We start from the raw sequence: 15,865 nt of genomic DNA on the forward strand, positions 1-15,865 counted from the left end.
GCGCCGGCCCCGCCCCCGTCTTATTTCCCCACGCCCCGCCCCCAAAGCCCGCCGCGGGTTGCTAGTCTTCTCGGATGTTTCCGGAGGTGCAGTTTCCCGGCTTGGGTCTTTCTAACTGCTTTTTATTTTGCTGTGCTTGTAATTAGGTGCCGAAGAATTCTGAGCGACTGGAAGTCCACCACCAGAGAGATTGGGGGCCGAGGAAGTAAGACGCGTGTAGGGCCAGCAGGTGCTGCTGCTCAGAAACCCAGCTTCCATACCCAGGAGCAGCCCTTGGGCGCCTAGCTGGGTTTGGGGTTGAAGAGTCTGTGGCAACACTGCGCGTTCTCATTCAAACAAAGTCCAGTTTACTCCTCTTTTGAACCACTGAGCAATCTAATCGGCAAAAAAGAATTACTTTCCTTCTGGGCCCATTTTTCTTAGACTGGATCACATGTGTGAAAGTCGCTAGTCGTGTCCGATTCTTTGCGACCCAATGGACTGTAGCCCGGCTAGGCTCCTCTGTCCATGGAATTCTCCCGGCAAGAATACTGGAGTGGGTTTCGAGTTCCTCTTTCAGGGGATCTTCCCAACACAAGGATCCGACCCAGGTGTCCCGCGTTGCAGGGGGATTCTTTAAAGTCTGAGCCAGCAGAGAAACGCAGAAGCTGGAAAAAAAAAAATTAATCAGTATACAAATCTAAAAACTACAGAAATGGCTTCATTTGTTGGACGTGTGTGGTTTTAAACATCAAACTCCTGGCTGTATCTCCATTTCATTTGGGCCTGTACGTTGTCTTTTTTGGAACTGATTGTAGTTTCTTAATTCTTAGTAAAATAAGGTGGAAGAGCATGGTTTCTTACCTTTAAAAGAACACTATATATTTCAACATTTTTTGCCAGCATCTTCTTACTTGCAATGCTGTTGAATTTCCAACTCTCATTAACTGTTTAGTCACGGTTGGAAAATTTTCATTTCTTATATGTAGAGAAGTAAGTGCATTTTCTTTTATTCTGTTTATCTGTCTGCTGTTCCATCCATCTGCATGCAGAAACGGAATTAGTCGACAGGAATCTCACTAAAATGCCCTTATGGGCTTCAAGCTCTTTCTCAGCTGCACTTATAGTGTTCGTCATTTCAGTAGCGCCATCTTTCCTTGTTCAAACTGAGGCAGGATGTAGCTGCCCCGCTGCCCCTCCTAAGGTAAAGGGATTGGCCATTCATCCCTGTGGTTGAAACTCCAAGAGGAAAATTTTGTTGTTCAGTTCCGCAATCATGTCCGACTCTTTGTGACCCCATGGACTGCAGCATGCCAGGATTCCCTGTCCTTCACCATCTCCAGGAGCTTGCTCAAGGTCACGTCCATGGAGTCGGTGATGCCATCCATCTCATCCTCTGTTGTCCCCTTCTCCTCCTGCCTTCAATACTTCCCAGCATCAGGGTCTTTTCCAATGAGTCAGCTCTTCCCATCGGTCAAAGTACTGGAGCTTCAGCTTCAGCATCAGTCCTGCTAATGAATATTCAGGGTTGATTTCCTCAGACATTACTTTGGCCAACATGAGAATGGCAGGACAACTGAGAGAGGAGGCTGGGGCCTGCCCAGACTCCATATTAATGTTGCTTATTCTTTAAGTCAGGAAACCTCCCTGACCACAGGCAGAAAGGCTCCTTGGAGGTCAAAGGGCTGTGGTGTGAAGAGATGCTATACCCAGAGGCCTCTTTAATAGAATCCTTTTTAGTGAAGAGATTTGAGTGCACACATGCTAGGGGCCTGAGATATACCAAATATGGAGTCTGAACCAAGGCAAATCAAAATGACTGACCAAAGGAAAATCAGAAGAAATGGCCCATTAAAGAAATTCAGATTGCCATTGGGTTCCACTTAGAAACTCTGAGTCTGCCTGTGTGTCTATCCACACATACTATACTCTTTTTCCTCTCCCAAAATACTTGCTTCATTACGTTCTGTCTTTGTGGGAATTCTTTTCTGCAAAGCCAAAAAGCCAGGGCCCTTGTCACTGACCACTGGTCCAGTGGTTAGGATTTGCTGCTCTCACTGCCGCGACCCAGCCTCTATCTCTACTTGGGAACCCAAGTCCCACTTCAAGTCATTGCAGGCTGAGGCCTTCCGAGATCAAAGCCTATCTTTAATTTCTCTCTTATGCCCCATATCCACTTTGCAAATAATCTGTTGGCTCTTCCTTCAAAACACATTCAGAATTGGACTCCTGACTTCCTCTCCTACAACCTAACTTATGTCTTTCAAATGGTTTACTGAAAGAGGTTAAATCAGAGTCCAACAGATTCAAGACATTTCTGTAATAATGTTACTATCATTGGCATTCTATTTTGCTTCATTGAATCAGAGAGAAAGGAGTGGCAACAGACTGCTAGGACCTGCTCACTATTCACAACTCTTTCCCATAAGTATATAAAATGTGTTCATAAATACCACATATCTCAGGCACCCCTTCTTCCCCATACTATCCCCCCAACATTTAAAAAATGTTTGATGTTGTTAGTTTAATGATCAAAATACTCTGGTTAATTCTGAAGACATCCATGAAAATATGCTTGAGACGATTATATGTGTTTCAGTGGAAAATGTGTTGAAAACTATTGCCTAAAGTAGTTTAGGGCGGTGGTTTTCAGAGTGTTTCCTCATGTTTCCTGGAGGTTGTTGAGATGCTTTCAGAGGGTCCTAGAGGTAAAAAATTATCTGGATAATAATACAAACAAAAACTCTAAGTGCCTTGTTTCTCTTTCCGTTTCTCCCACCCTTCTCCTTTCACTTTACCACAGTCAAGTTTTCCAGAGGTCACATGATGTGTGACCATCTGTGTGGCCGACTGAATATAGAAGCAGATTCTAGAATTTGCCTATGTTAATTAGGCCAGGCACTAAATAAATTTGGTAAAAGGTAAGCTAATACTGTTCTTTCTCACTGTTAACTTTGCTTTGAAAAATATAGTTATTTTTCAGGAAATATTTATGTACTTACTTTAACATTAATGGGATTATTATTTTAAATGACTTAATTTTAATTGAATTAATTTTAATGACTGTGAAGTATTCATGAATATTTTAAACAGTTCTCAGTTTTAGTTTGTTAACTAGTGATAGGTTAACATATATAAAACAGTTCTTTTGAGGCTTCTATAATTTTTAGGAGTATAAAAAGTTCCCAAGACCAAGAACTTTGAGAACTCTAGCACTAGTATAGTCTAGAATAGTCTGGGACCATTTTGTGCACCAGCGCTAAGCTAGATTTCTTCCCACATGCCAGCAATCATCTGATAACTGTGGACACAACTTTCTAATGTGTTTGGAAACAGAACAAACCAGTTTCAGGAATGCACCCAGTCATTATAGCTAGCAGATGAATAGAAATAAAGCCAAGAGGAAGTTTTGGAAAGCAAACTCTTCCATTTCCAGTTGAAGATTTTGCTTCAAGAGTTGTTGTATAGCTTGGTCTCTGTCCTACTATTCGACATGTTGTTCAGTAATCAAAAATATTTACTCTTTGAGTAGAATTCCTTTGTAAATAGTCGCAGCCTGGACAGTTTTGCTTGTGCTCATCGTTTACCTAGCATGATTACTAGTGCTCTTCCATGGCTCATTCTTAGTGTTTCTAGAGCAGCCCTGGAAGCTACAGCTGAGTACTGACAATTTTATGCCTGGGAAATAGCCCAACACAAAACAGTCCCTGAGTAAGATGTTATAGTTTGACTGTAAAGGCAAGCACGCCTTTCCTAACCTTGACTGTATGTGTACATTATATATGTATTAGTTTTTAGATGTCTTATATTGACAACATTAGCTATTATCTCCAAAGTTCATATTTGCTTCATTGGACATGACCTCATTGAGCATTATGTTGAATAACTACTCTATTTTATTTATTTGTAGAATTGCTTATTATTTTAAAGCTAAATCAATATTTTAATAAAACGGACACAGTGCACTCTGTTGCATAAAGGACATAGCTTACAGGGCAACAAATATGTTCTGCAATGCCACATTTTCCTCCAAATGGTTAGGATTTAGGAAAGCAATGTAGAGTAGTTTTATAATTATGCATATTTGAATTTTTATTTATGTAGGAATTATATACATATCAATGATCAGTTCAGTTCAGTTTAGTTCAGTTGCTCAGTCGTGTCTGACTCTTTGCGACCCCATGAATCGCAGCACGCCAGGCCTCCCTGTCCATCACCAACTCCCGGAGTTTATTCAAACTCATGTCCATCGAGTCGGTGATGCCATCCAGCCATCTCATCCCTTGTCGTCCCCTTCTCCTCCTGCCCCCAATCCCTCCCAACATCAGGGTCTTTTCCAATGTGTCAACTCTTCGCATGAGGTGGCCAAAGTACTGGAGTTTCAGCCTCAGCATCAGTCCTTCCAATGAACACCCAGGATTGATCTCCTTTAGGATAGACTGGTTGGATCTCCTTGCAGTCCAAGGGACTCTCAAGAGTCTTCTCCAACACCACAGTTCAAAAGCATCAATTTTTCGGCACTCAGCTTTCTTCACAGTCCAACTCTCACATCCATACATGACCACTGGAAAACCATAGCCTTGACTAGACTGACTTTTGTTGGCAAAGTAATGTCTCTACTTTTTAATATGCTATCAATTTGGTCATAACTTTCCTTCCAAGGAGTAAGCGTCTTTTAATTTCTTGGCTGCAATCACCATCTGCAGTGATTTTAGAGCCCCAAAAAATAAAGTCTGACACTGTTTCCACTGTTTCCCCATCTATTTCCCATGAAGTGATAGGACCAGATGCCATGATCTTAGTTTTCTGAATGTTGAGCTTTAAGCCAACTTTTTCACTCTCCTCTTTCACTTTCATCAAGAGGCTTTTTAGTTCCTCTTCACTTTCTGCCATAAGGGTGGTGTCATCTGCATATCTGAGGTTACTGATATTTCTCCCGGCAATCTTGATTCCAGCTTGTGCTTCTTCCAGCTCAGCATTTCTCATGATGTACTCTGCATATAAGTTAAATAAGCAAGGCGACAATATGCAGCTTTGACGTACTCCTTTTCCTATTTGGAACCAGTCTGTTGTTCCATGTCCAGTTCTAACTGTTGCTTCCTGACCTGCATATAGGTTTCTCAAGAGGCAGTACAGGTGGTCTGGAATGCCCATCTCTTTCAGAATTTTCCACAGTTTATTCTGATCCACACAGTCAAAGGCTTTGGCATAGTCAATAAAGCAGAAATAGATGGAACTCTCTTGCTTTTTTGATGGTCCAGTGGATGTTGGCAATTTGATCTCTGGTTCCTCTGCCTTTTCTAAAACCAGCTTGAACATCTGGAAGTTCGCGGTTCACATATTGCTGAAGCCTGGCTTGGAGAATTTTGATCATTACTTTACTAGCATGTGAGATGAGTGCAATATCAATGATCAGTTTAATACATTTATAACCTAGAAGCTTGAAATATTTTTCACAGTGGTATGTATATCCATTAGGGTCCTGTTTGAAAAACTGACACCACCATAAGTATTTCAAACAAAGGGACTTTAATGCAGTGAATTGGCTGCAATATATTATGAAACTGGAGGACCCCAAAAAAGAAAGATGAGGATACCCTGAAATCAGTAACTGTGGACACTCACAAGCTCCCCTAAGGATGGAGGAGCAAAGTTTTCACTGATGTTTCCAGGAGCCTATTCATATCCTCCCGTAGGTTGCTCAAGCACCTCTGTATGAACTGCTGCAGGAGGAAGCCAGGACTCATAAGCTCACTGAGCCTATAGGAACTCATGGTGATTAGCAGTCGCCTACTATCACGGGCTTCCTTGGTGGCTCAGAGGGTTAAAGCGAATGCCTGCAATGCGGGAAACCTGGGTTCGATCCCTGGGTTGTGAAGATCCCCTGGAGAAGGAAATGGCACGCACGCTAGTATTCTTGCCTGGAAAATCCCATGGACGGAGAAGCCTGGTGGGCTACAGTGCATGGGGTCGCAGAGTCGGACACAACTGAGTGACTTCACTTCACTATCACTGCAGATTGTGATTGCAGCCATGAAATTAAAAGACGCTTACTCCTTGGAAGGAAAGTTATGACCAACCTAGATAGCATATTAAAAAGCAGAGACATTACTTTGCCAACAAAGGTCCATCTAGTCAAGGCAATGGTTTTTCCAGTGGTCATGTATGGATGTGAGAGTTGGTCTGTGAAGAAAGCTGAGTACCGAAGAATTGATGCTTTTGGACTGTGGTGTTGGAGAAGACTCTTGAGAGTCCCTTGGACTGCAAGAAGATCCAACCAGTCCATCCTAAAGGAGATTGGTCCTGGGTGTTCATTGGAAGGACTGATGCTGAAGCTGAAACTCCAATACTTTGGCCACCTCGTGTGAAGGATTAACTCATTGGAAAAGACCCTGATGTTGGGAGGGATTGGGGGCAGGAGGAGAAGGGGATGACAAAGGATGGGATGGCTGGATGGCATAATAGACTTGATGGACATGAGTTTGAGTAAATTCCGGGAGTTGGTGATGGACAGGGAGGCCTGGCGTGCTGCGATTCATGGGGTCACAAAAAGTCAGACACGACTGAGCGACTGAACTGAACTGACTGACCCCACCACTGCCAGAGCCAGGAACAAGAAAAGAATCACATTCTCCCTCCCCCTCCTTCTATTTCATATAAGTTCCTTCCATTACTAGAACCACACAGAAAACCAGTGGTCATTGGCTTCTGGGAAATAACTTTTCCAGCTCCCTTTGATAGAAAACAGAATATACAAGTGCCAGTGAGAGGCTGGGCATCAACAGACAGGGAATTTGCTGCTACTCTGACTAGATTGAGTTCCCCTTTTTGTCCCCTGATATCCATATCAGTCCATGAGATTCTGGGTAATATTACTTCATTCTTGTAAATGGAGAATGTAACCTAGATGAAGTCACTGAGGACACACCAACCCCTGGCTAAAGACTGTAAGATGTGACATTTGACCCAAGATGGTGCTATCATCTGAAATTTGAGGACATTTACAGAGAGTTTGGGGGTAGGGAGCCTCTGCTTCTTCACATGGCGTCAAGTGCAGCTGTGACACGTGACCCACCTCATCCGTGTTGATATCCTGAGGAAAACCATCCTGAAGGGGAAACTAATAGATAGAGGACAGAAGGGCTGACAGAATGGCAAAGGCCTCACCGAAGCACACAGAAAAGCTGTCCTTTCTCCGAACTTCTCAATTTTCAGAGTTCTTATATAGCCCTTATGTTATTTGTCAGTTTGAGTTAGTTGTTCATGTAGTATTTGCAACAAAAATACAATCTAATACATGATTCAGTTCCTGGATCTAGCAAAAAATGGTTGCATACTTGAGCTATAAACGTTCATATTTCTGGCTCTCACACTTTCATAATCCTTCTAAACTGTTAGAAGTGTAAGATAAGTGTGGGGAAAAAAAACTGTTTTGCACAACTGATTCATCTTTCAACCTTCCACAGAGTACACAGGAAAAAAGAAGATAGTGATAAGGAGAAATTGCATGATCATTTAAGTCTGAATCAATGGATATATAATAAACTTTATGTCTATGAGAAGATATAACTTATATTCAGATGGCCATGTAATAATTACTAAACAGAGAAAGAAGAGAAAGACTCATGAACTTAAACTACAAAGAATGTTTCAATAAATTTCTCAATGTTTTATTGGGTTATATTTTTTCTGATAGCAATGTAGTTAAACTGTATTAATAAGAAGTATTAATAAGAAACTATTAAATGGGAAAAAATTGGTATCATTTCAAAATTCCAAGTCTCTAAATCTTGGACCAATAATAAAATTAGTATTGTAATTTGAGACAATCTTAAAACAAGAATAACAAGAACATAATGTATTAGCACTTCTTGAACGTGGGCAAAACTAAACTCAGAGAAAATTTCATAGACTTAAAATGTCTTATTGCTAAAAATAAAGAATAAAACTAGGAATTTTTAAAAGGACACAAGAATAGAGAAATAAAATTGTAGGTATAAAACTCCAAGAAGGATCAATAATCCAAAAGTTTTCTTTGATTTAGAAATAAATGCACAATATAACAGATAAATTTAGACAAATTTTATTAAGAAGAGATGTAAAGTACAAATAAGCATTATTATGTAGAATAAGAAAAAGAGCCACATATAATGGGAGAAGTTAGCATCATTAGACAACAGTATACTAATAAATCTAAAACTTCTAGTGACTTGAGTAACTTGGAACATATCAATTTCTGTGTGCACAGAAATTTTTTCTACATTTTGAACTAACTGTGTCTTCTATGTAAAATCTTGCTATGGTCTGAATATTTGTGCATAGCCAAAATTCAGATTGAAATCCTAAATTCACAAAGGCAATGATATTAGTAGGTGGGGACTTTAAGGTCTTGAGGGTAGAGCTCTCTTGAATGGGATTAGTGCTCTTATAAGAGACCTTGCAGAGCTCCCTACAGCCAGACATCCTGGAGTGCAATGTTAAGTGGGCCTAGGAAGCATCACGACTAACAAAGCTAGTGGAAGTGATGGAATTCCAGCTGAGCTATTTCAAATCCTAAAACACAATGCTGTTAAAGTGCTGCACTCAATATGCCATCAAATTTGGAAAACTCAGCAGTGGCCACAGGACTGCAAAAGGTCAGCTTTCATTCCAATTCCAAAGAAAGGCAATGCCAATGAATGTTCAAACTACCACACAATTGCACTCATTTTACATGCTAGTGTTCAAACTCGTTTTAGAAAAGGCAGAGGAACTTGCCAACATCCGCTGGATCATCGAAAAAGCAAGAGAGTTCCAGAAAAACATTTATTTCTGCTTTATTGACTATGCCAAAGCCTTTGACTGTGTGGATCACAATAAACTGTGGAAATTTCTGAAAGAGATGGGAATACCAGACCACCTGACCTGCCTCTTGAGAAACCTGTATGCAGGTCAGGAAGCAACAGTTAGAACTGGACATGGAACAACAGACTGGTTCCAAATAGGAAAAGGAGTACATCAAGACTGTATATTTTCACCCTGTTTATTTAACTTATATACAGAGTACATCATAAGAAATGCTAGGCTGGAGGAAGCACAAGCTAGAATCAAGATTGCCAGGAGAAATGTCAGTAACCTCAGATATGCAGATGACACCACCCTTATGGCAGAGAGTGAAGAGGAACTAAAAAGCCTCTTGATGAAGGTGAAAGAGGAAAGTGAAAAAGCTGACTTAAAACTCAGCATTCAAAAACCGAAGATCATGGCATCTAGTCCCATCACTTGATGGCAAATAGATGGGAAAGCAATGAAAATAGTGAAAGACTTAATTTTCTTGGGCTCCAAAATCAGTACAGATGGTGACTGCAGCCATGAAATTAAAAGACGCTTGCTCCTTGGAAGAAAAGCTATGACCAAATTACACAGCATATTAAAAAGCAGAGACATTACTTTGCTGACAAATGTCCACGTAGTAAAAGCTATTGTTTCTCCAGTGGTCATGTATGGATGTGAGAGTTGGACCATAAAGAAAGTGAGCACCAGAGAATTGATGCTTTTGAACTGTGGTGTTGGAGAAGACTCTTGAGAGTCCCCTGGACTGCAAGGAGATCAGATCAGTCAATCCTAAAGGAAATCAGACCTGAATATTCCTTGGAAGGACACATGCTGAAGCTGAAACTCCAATACTTTGGCCACCTGATGTGAAGAAAGTGACTCACTGGAAAAGGCCCTGATGCTGGGAAAGACTGAAGGCAGAAGGAGAAATGGATGACAGAGGAGGAGATGGTTGGATGCATTACTGACTCAATGGACATGAGTTTGAGCAAGCTTCTGGAGATGGTAAAGGACAGGGAAGCCTGGCGTGCTGCAGTCCATGGGGTTGCAAAGACTCAGACATGACTGAACGACTGAACAACAACAGAGCTCCTTAGCCCTTCCACCCGGGGGGCTACAAGGGAGAGGTTTGCAGCCTGTTAGAAGGCTCTCACCCAGCCATGCTAGCACCTTAATCTTGGATTTACAGCCTCCAGAACTGTGGGTGTAGGTTTCTGTTGTTTATAAGCTACCCAGTTTGCAGTATTTTGGTTAGCAGCCCAGATGCTGTTCAGTTGCGAAGTTGTGTCCTACTCTTTGTGACCCCATGGACTGCAGCATGCCAGGCTTCTCTGTTCTTCACCATCTCCCAGGGATTGTTCAAATTCATGCCCATTGAGTTGCTGATGCTATCTAACCATCTCATTTTCTGCCATCCTCTTCTCCTTTTGCCTTCACTCTTTCCCAGCATCAGGGTCTTTTTCAATTAGTCGGCTCTTCACATTCAGTGTCCAAAGTATTAGAGCTTCAGCTTCAGCATCAGTCCTTCCAATGAATGTTCAGGGTTGATTTCCCTTAGGATTGATTGGTTTGATCCCCTTGCAGCCCAAATGGACTAAGACAAATGTCTTTCCCTTGATCTTTGTTGGTTCTTTCTTGTCAATGATGTCTTAGCCTTAACTGTCACTTGCTCATAGAAGCTTTCTTCTGACTCTTCAAAATTCTTCAGCATCCCTCAGCCTGTCATTCCCTATTATATCACATCCCTATTTTCACCAAAATATTTTTGTTAACTTGATATTTAAAAAATTTTTTCTTAATTTATGATGCTTTTTCTTCTGAGAATGTGTCTTTTGAGATTAGGAAACTTGTAAACCTTTATTGCCCAAAGCTCATAGAGCTCATAGAGGCACAAGGCTGGTATCAATAAAAGTCTTAAATAATTAAAATCACTTTTAGAAAAGTAAAAAATCATAAAAATCACAAAATATACATACAATAATCATTACTTTAAAAAATAGTTTCAAGGCATGACAGTGTTAATATTGAACCCTCTAAATCTTTGATAAATAGAAACTCTCTGTGTTATGTAAAATGTTTGATAGCACAGAAAATGATGACCATTTAATCAGTTATACATTTAAAAAACCCCCAAAAAATAACTTTCAAAATACTTAGAACTAGAAAAAACTTAAGTCAAATATTTAGACATAGAATAGATGATAAAATATTAAAGTTTTATTAAAGTAGCAAAAAGAAATATTATTTATTTTATAAGTATTATTTGAATTAATAATGGTTTACTTTGAAATTAAAATTTCAAATCAAAATCTGAAAAGATGTTGTTGGAGATGGACAAGTTAGTCTTAAATTTACCCAAATATGTTGGTAGCTCAGCTGGTAAAGAATCTGCCTGCAATGCGGGAGACCTGGGTTTCTCTCCCTGGGTTGGGAAGATTCCCCTGGAGGAGGGCATGGCAACCCACTCCAGTATTCTCCTCTGGAGAATCCCCATGGACAGAGGAGCCTGGCGGGCTGCAGTCCATGGGGTCGCAAAGAGTGAGGTATGCCTGAGCAACTAAGCATGCACGCAGGCAGTAAATAATAGACAGTGGCTAGTAAACAAGTGTACAGTGTCTGATGAAGCAAGAAAAAGATCTTAAGAAAGTCTGTGTTTTCAGCAACCAGTTTGGGGGGGAAATTGCATACTTGAAGAAAAAAAATCTTCTCTCCACCCCTTGTACTGTAAAGCCAAGATTACAAACTGCCACCGTTTTACCGTAAATGGGCCACAAATGTATATGTTCATTGCATTGTATTTTAAAAATCAGAAAATTTTACATCAAAATATAAAAGTTAAAAAAAAAAAAAAAACCGCTTGGGAAGAAAAAGTAAACCGGAAGGTGGAGCAAGGCTGGACCCACATTTCCAGATGGCAGTAATTGGCAGGAAGAGAGGAGCTCAGCAATTTGGCACAGTGCTTCCTGCCGCCTGGGCTATGCCAGCTTGCCTCACGTGTTTATATGAGTGGCTCCAGTCCTGTAGCCATTTGAGATGAAAAGCGCCAGATGGATCAAGAGTTAGATGTGAAAGATGAAACCATGAAATAAATTAGAAGAAAACACAGGTGGATATTTAACTGGTCTCGAGAGCTGGACTAACTCTTCGATTATTCTTGTTGATGAATGGTAGGCTCCAAGGCTTAGGGGGTGAGTGAGGATTAAGTACTTCCTCACACCTCTCTATCAGATTCTAGAGAAAGCAATCCTCCCACCAAATTCTTCTCCACAAGCAGCCATTTATCCAGCAGTTTTTATGAGAAGGTTGGCAAAACATCTCATTAGGATAAACGCTGTGCTGTGCTTAGTCGCTCAGTTGTGTCTGACTCTTTGCGACCGCATGGACTGCAGCCTGCCAGGCTCCTCTGTCCATGAGGATTCTCCAGGCGGAAGGCTCGAGTGGGTTGCCATGTCCTCCTCCAGGGCATTAAGATATATAGGGCTCCCTAAATTCTTACATACGTGCTTCCCAGGTGGCTCAGTGATAAAGAATCTACCTACCAATGCAGGAGACATGGATTCGATCCCTCGGTCTAGAAGATCCCCTGGAGGAGGAAATGGCAACCTACTCCATTCTTGCCTAGAGAACCCCATGGACTGATGAGCCTGACTGGCTACAGTCAGGCTCGTCATGGGGTTGCAGAGTCAGATATGACTCAGCAACTGAACAAGCAAATTTTTATATCCTATTTAAATAAGAGTAGGAAGTGTCCCTGAAATTTTTTATCCAATGTGCATATCTCAAATGCCATTAATTTCACCAATAAGATGAGTTCACCAATAAGAACTCATCTCACCAATAAATACCCTTTTCCACAATTTGTATATTGGTTAGCCAAAGTTCTAGCAGTATTAGAGACAAACTCACTGAAGCATTCTTTGGAGTGAGGCCTTTCTGACTGAGTGTTAGTTAATCACCATTTGGATGGGAAATTCTAATTAGAACAAATAGCTACACGTAAGGAGTAGCTTAAGCCAAGGAGTGTGTACCTCATAGCACCCTGTCTATGCTCAGGTTCTTCAAAGTGAAGTATAAACACCACCACTGAAAAAGTGGTGCAGAAAAAGCTTCTGCTTTTTTGCAGAAAAAGCCCTTTCTAAGAATAAAAGAAATGGAAGAAATTGCAAGAGGAAAGGACAATATTTGATGCTACAAAAATGACAAGTTTCTGTACATCAAAAATACCTTAAATTAAAAGGTGAATGAAAAACTGCTGGGATTATTAGGAGCAGTTATTTCTTAAGTGAAATACACATTTACATGTTACACACATGTGTGTGTTTCTAGTTTCCTCTTTGTCTTTTTATATGAATCTCATTGTGCAAGAAATTGTTACATGAATTTTCACTAAATGTTTGCTTCGAACTCAGCAGTTTTCTTCACGCCAGCATTCTCATCTGGCTTCTATGCTGTGTTGCTGCTGCTGATTCTCTTGAGTGTTACTCTGCTGGCCACAAACCATCTATTGGTCACTGTTGAGGAAACCCCTTCCTGATCTTAAGCAAAGAAAAAACTTCTGCAGTCCAAATGATTGCAGTTTTTGTTTTGTTGGAGAGAGCAGTTTTGGGGGGATGTGTTTATTTTATGTTTTATGGTTTGTCTGTTTGTTTTGCCATGCCCAGCTATCACTGACCTGATGGACATGAGTTTGAGCAAGATCCGGAAGTTGGTGATGGACAGGGAAGCCTGGTGTGCTGCAGTCCATGGGGTCGCAAAGAGTTGGACATGACTTCGACTGAACTGAGTTATTACTCAGAGGTGCCTTCCATGACAGAGAAGAATTCTACAACCACTATCACAGATATAGAAAGCTCCAGAAAGTAGCTTATCTTTCTTCTTTGTTGCTGTTGCACCTCACACAGCACACAGAGATTCCCAGAAGCCACCCTAGGCAGAAGTAGTTCTAGGATAGCATCTTGGTGTCATCATGATGCCTTCAACTCCAGAGAGTGAAGAAAAACCCTTCTTCTCCCAGATAGAGGCTCATCTCATTTCCTCCTCTAGTATTAACCACTTCCTAGAATGACTGATCTTGAAAAATCCTTTCTCTTATTAAAAAATATCATGGCCGCGCACCAAGGTTCAACTTCATCACAACATTGTTCTATATTGGTACAATTCCCAAAACCTGTGTTATTCAGTCATGCACTAGACATCTGTTGTTTAAGGCTGCCAAAAATCCACTTCCCCTTCTTTTGAAATGATGCCCTGAACTTAACATTGGGAAAACTACTCCTCCACTATTAGTTGCAACCTTGGAATGATCAATCAAGATGTCCCCATTTCCCCTGGCCAAGGGATGGACACGTGACCCAATCTATACCAACCAGATCCTTTCTCTTCTTGGAATTTGAAGCTCATATGGAATGTGGGGAAAGGTGGAAAAAGCAGTTGGAGTGGATCAACTCCATCTGGCTGTGACTTTTCATTCCTTTTCATTTTTGCTGAAGAAACTTTGGCTTCTGACTTTTCCAGGATTGACTCTGAAGTTATGTAAAGATGCCCCATGTACCTCAATCCTCCAGTATATTCCTCTATGGTTGCTTCTTGCACCTGAAATTCTAAGTAATACAAGTTCTACTCATAATTAATTTTTATGCAAGTGTGCTTTTTCTCTAAACTTCCTGTTGTGTATGTGTGTGTGAGTGTGTGTGTGTGTGTTTGTGTTAGTCTCCCATTCATGTCCAACACTTTGCGATGCTGTGGACTATAGCCCGACAGGCAACTCTGTTCATAGAATTCTCCAGACAAGAATACTGCAGTGGGTTGCCATTCCCTTCTCTAGGGATCTTCTGGACCCAGTGATCGAACCCAGATCTCCTGCATTGCAGGGGGATTCTTTACTGTCTGAGCCACCAGAGAAGCCCAAATTCCTGTTACTCAGCTGCATCTACCAGGGTGGAATTCTACATTGATCTTCCCAACTCCATTCACCCATCTGGTCTACTTTTCTCTTGAGATGTTGGATCTATCCCAGCATGAGGCCAAGATCAGATCATGCCTGGAATGTGGTTGGTAAGGTAAAATAACTCTCAGGACTCATTTTCAAGTAACAATACTTTCATTTTTGCTTTTTTATTGCTTCAAATCAAAAGCACTCTTTGAGTCCCTGACTGAAAGAGAAGAAAAGAATGGAAATAATGACCAGAGATGTGGAAGTTCTTTCCCCTGTCCTTGCCACCCAGCAGGAAAGAATAGGTCAGTGCAAGTGAAATCAGAACTGAGGCTTATGAGTTCTGGGTGAAAAATTGAGTTTATCTTTGAGCAAGACAATCCCTTGTTTTGTATTGGACTTCTTAAAAATGTCTCTTTATAAGTATTTCTTTAATCTCTTTGGTGGTGGTGGTCTAAATTTAAAGTGAAAGTGTTAGTAGCTCAGTCGTGTCCAACTCTTTGCTATCCCATGGGCTGTAGCCCGCCAGGTACCTCTGTCCATGGGATTCTCCAGGCAAGAATACTGGAGTGGGTTTCCATTTCCTTCTCCAGGGCATCTTCTTAACCCAGGGGTCAAATCTGGGTCTCCTACATTGGAGGCAGATTCTTTACCACTTGAGTCACCAGGGAAGCCCCGAGGGTGATCTAACGGCTAAGTCGTATCTGACTCTTTGAGACCCCAGTGACTGTAGACCACCAGGCTCCTCTGCCCATAGGATTTCCCAGGCAAGAATACTGGAATGGGTTGCCATTTTGTACTCCAGGGGATCTTCCTGACCTAGAGATTGAACCCATGTCTCTTACATCACAGGTGGTCTCCTGCATTGCACACAGATTCTTCACCGTTGAGCTGCCAGGGAAGCCCTAATTGCTTTAATCACAGTTATAAAGCAAAAATCTGTTTGTGAGATGATAGAAAAAAATTAAGTGTGTTTGTGGGTCTGCCTTGGGTTCCTGGCACAAAGCTCCTAAAATTCTTGTAACTTCCTAAGTGATAATGGAACTAGGAGTATCCTTTTTTTCTAATATTTGGTACCTTATTCCTAACTCAAGAGTTCCTAAATCCCTTGGAATCTCCTGGGTGATAACAGTGTCTTTC

The sequence above is a fragment of the Dama dama genome, chromosome 28 (genome assembly GCF_033118175.1).
Source record: "Dama dama isolate Ldn47 chromosome 28, ASM3311817v1, whole genome shotgun sequence".
NCBI classification, from domain to species: Eukaryota; Metazoa; Chordata; class Mammalia; order Artiodactyla; family Cervidae; genus Dama; species Dama dama.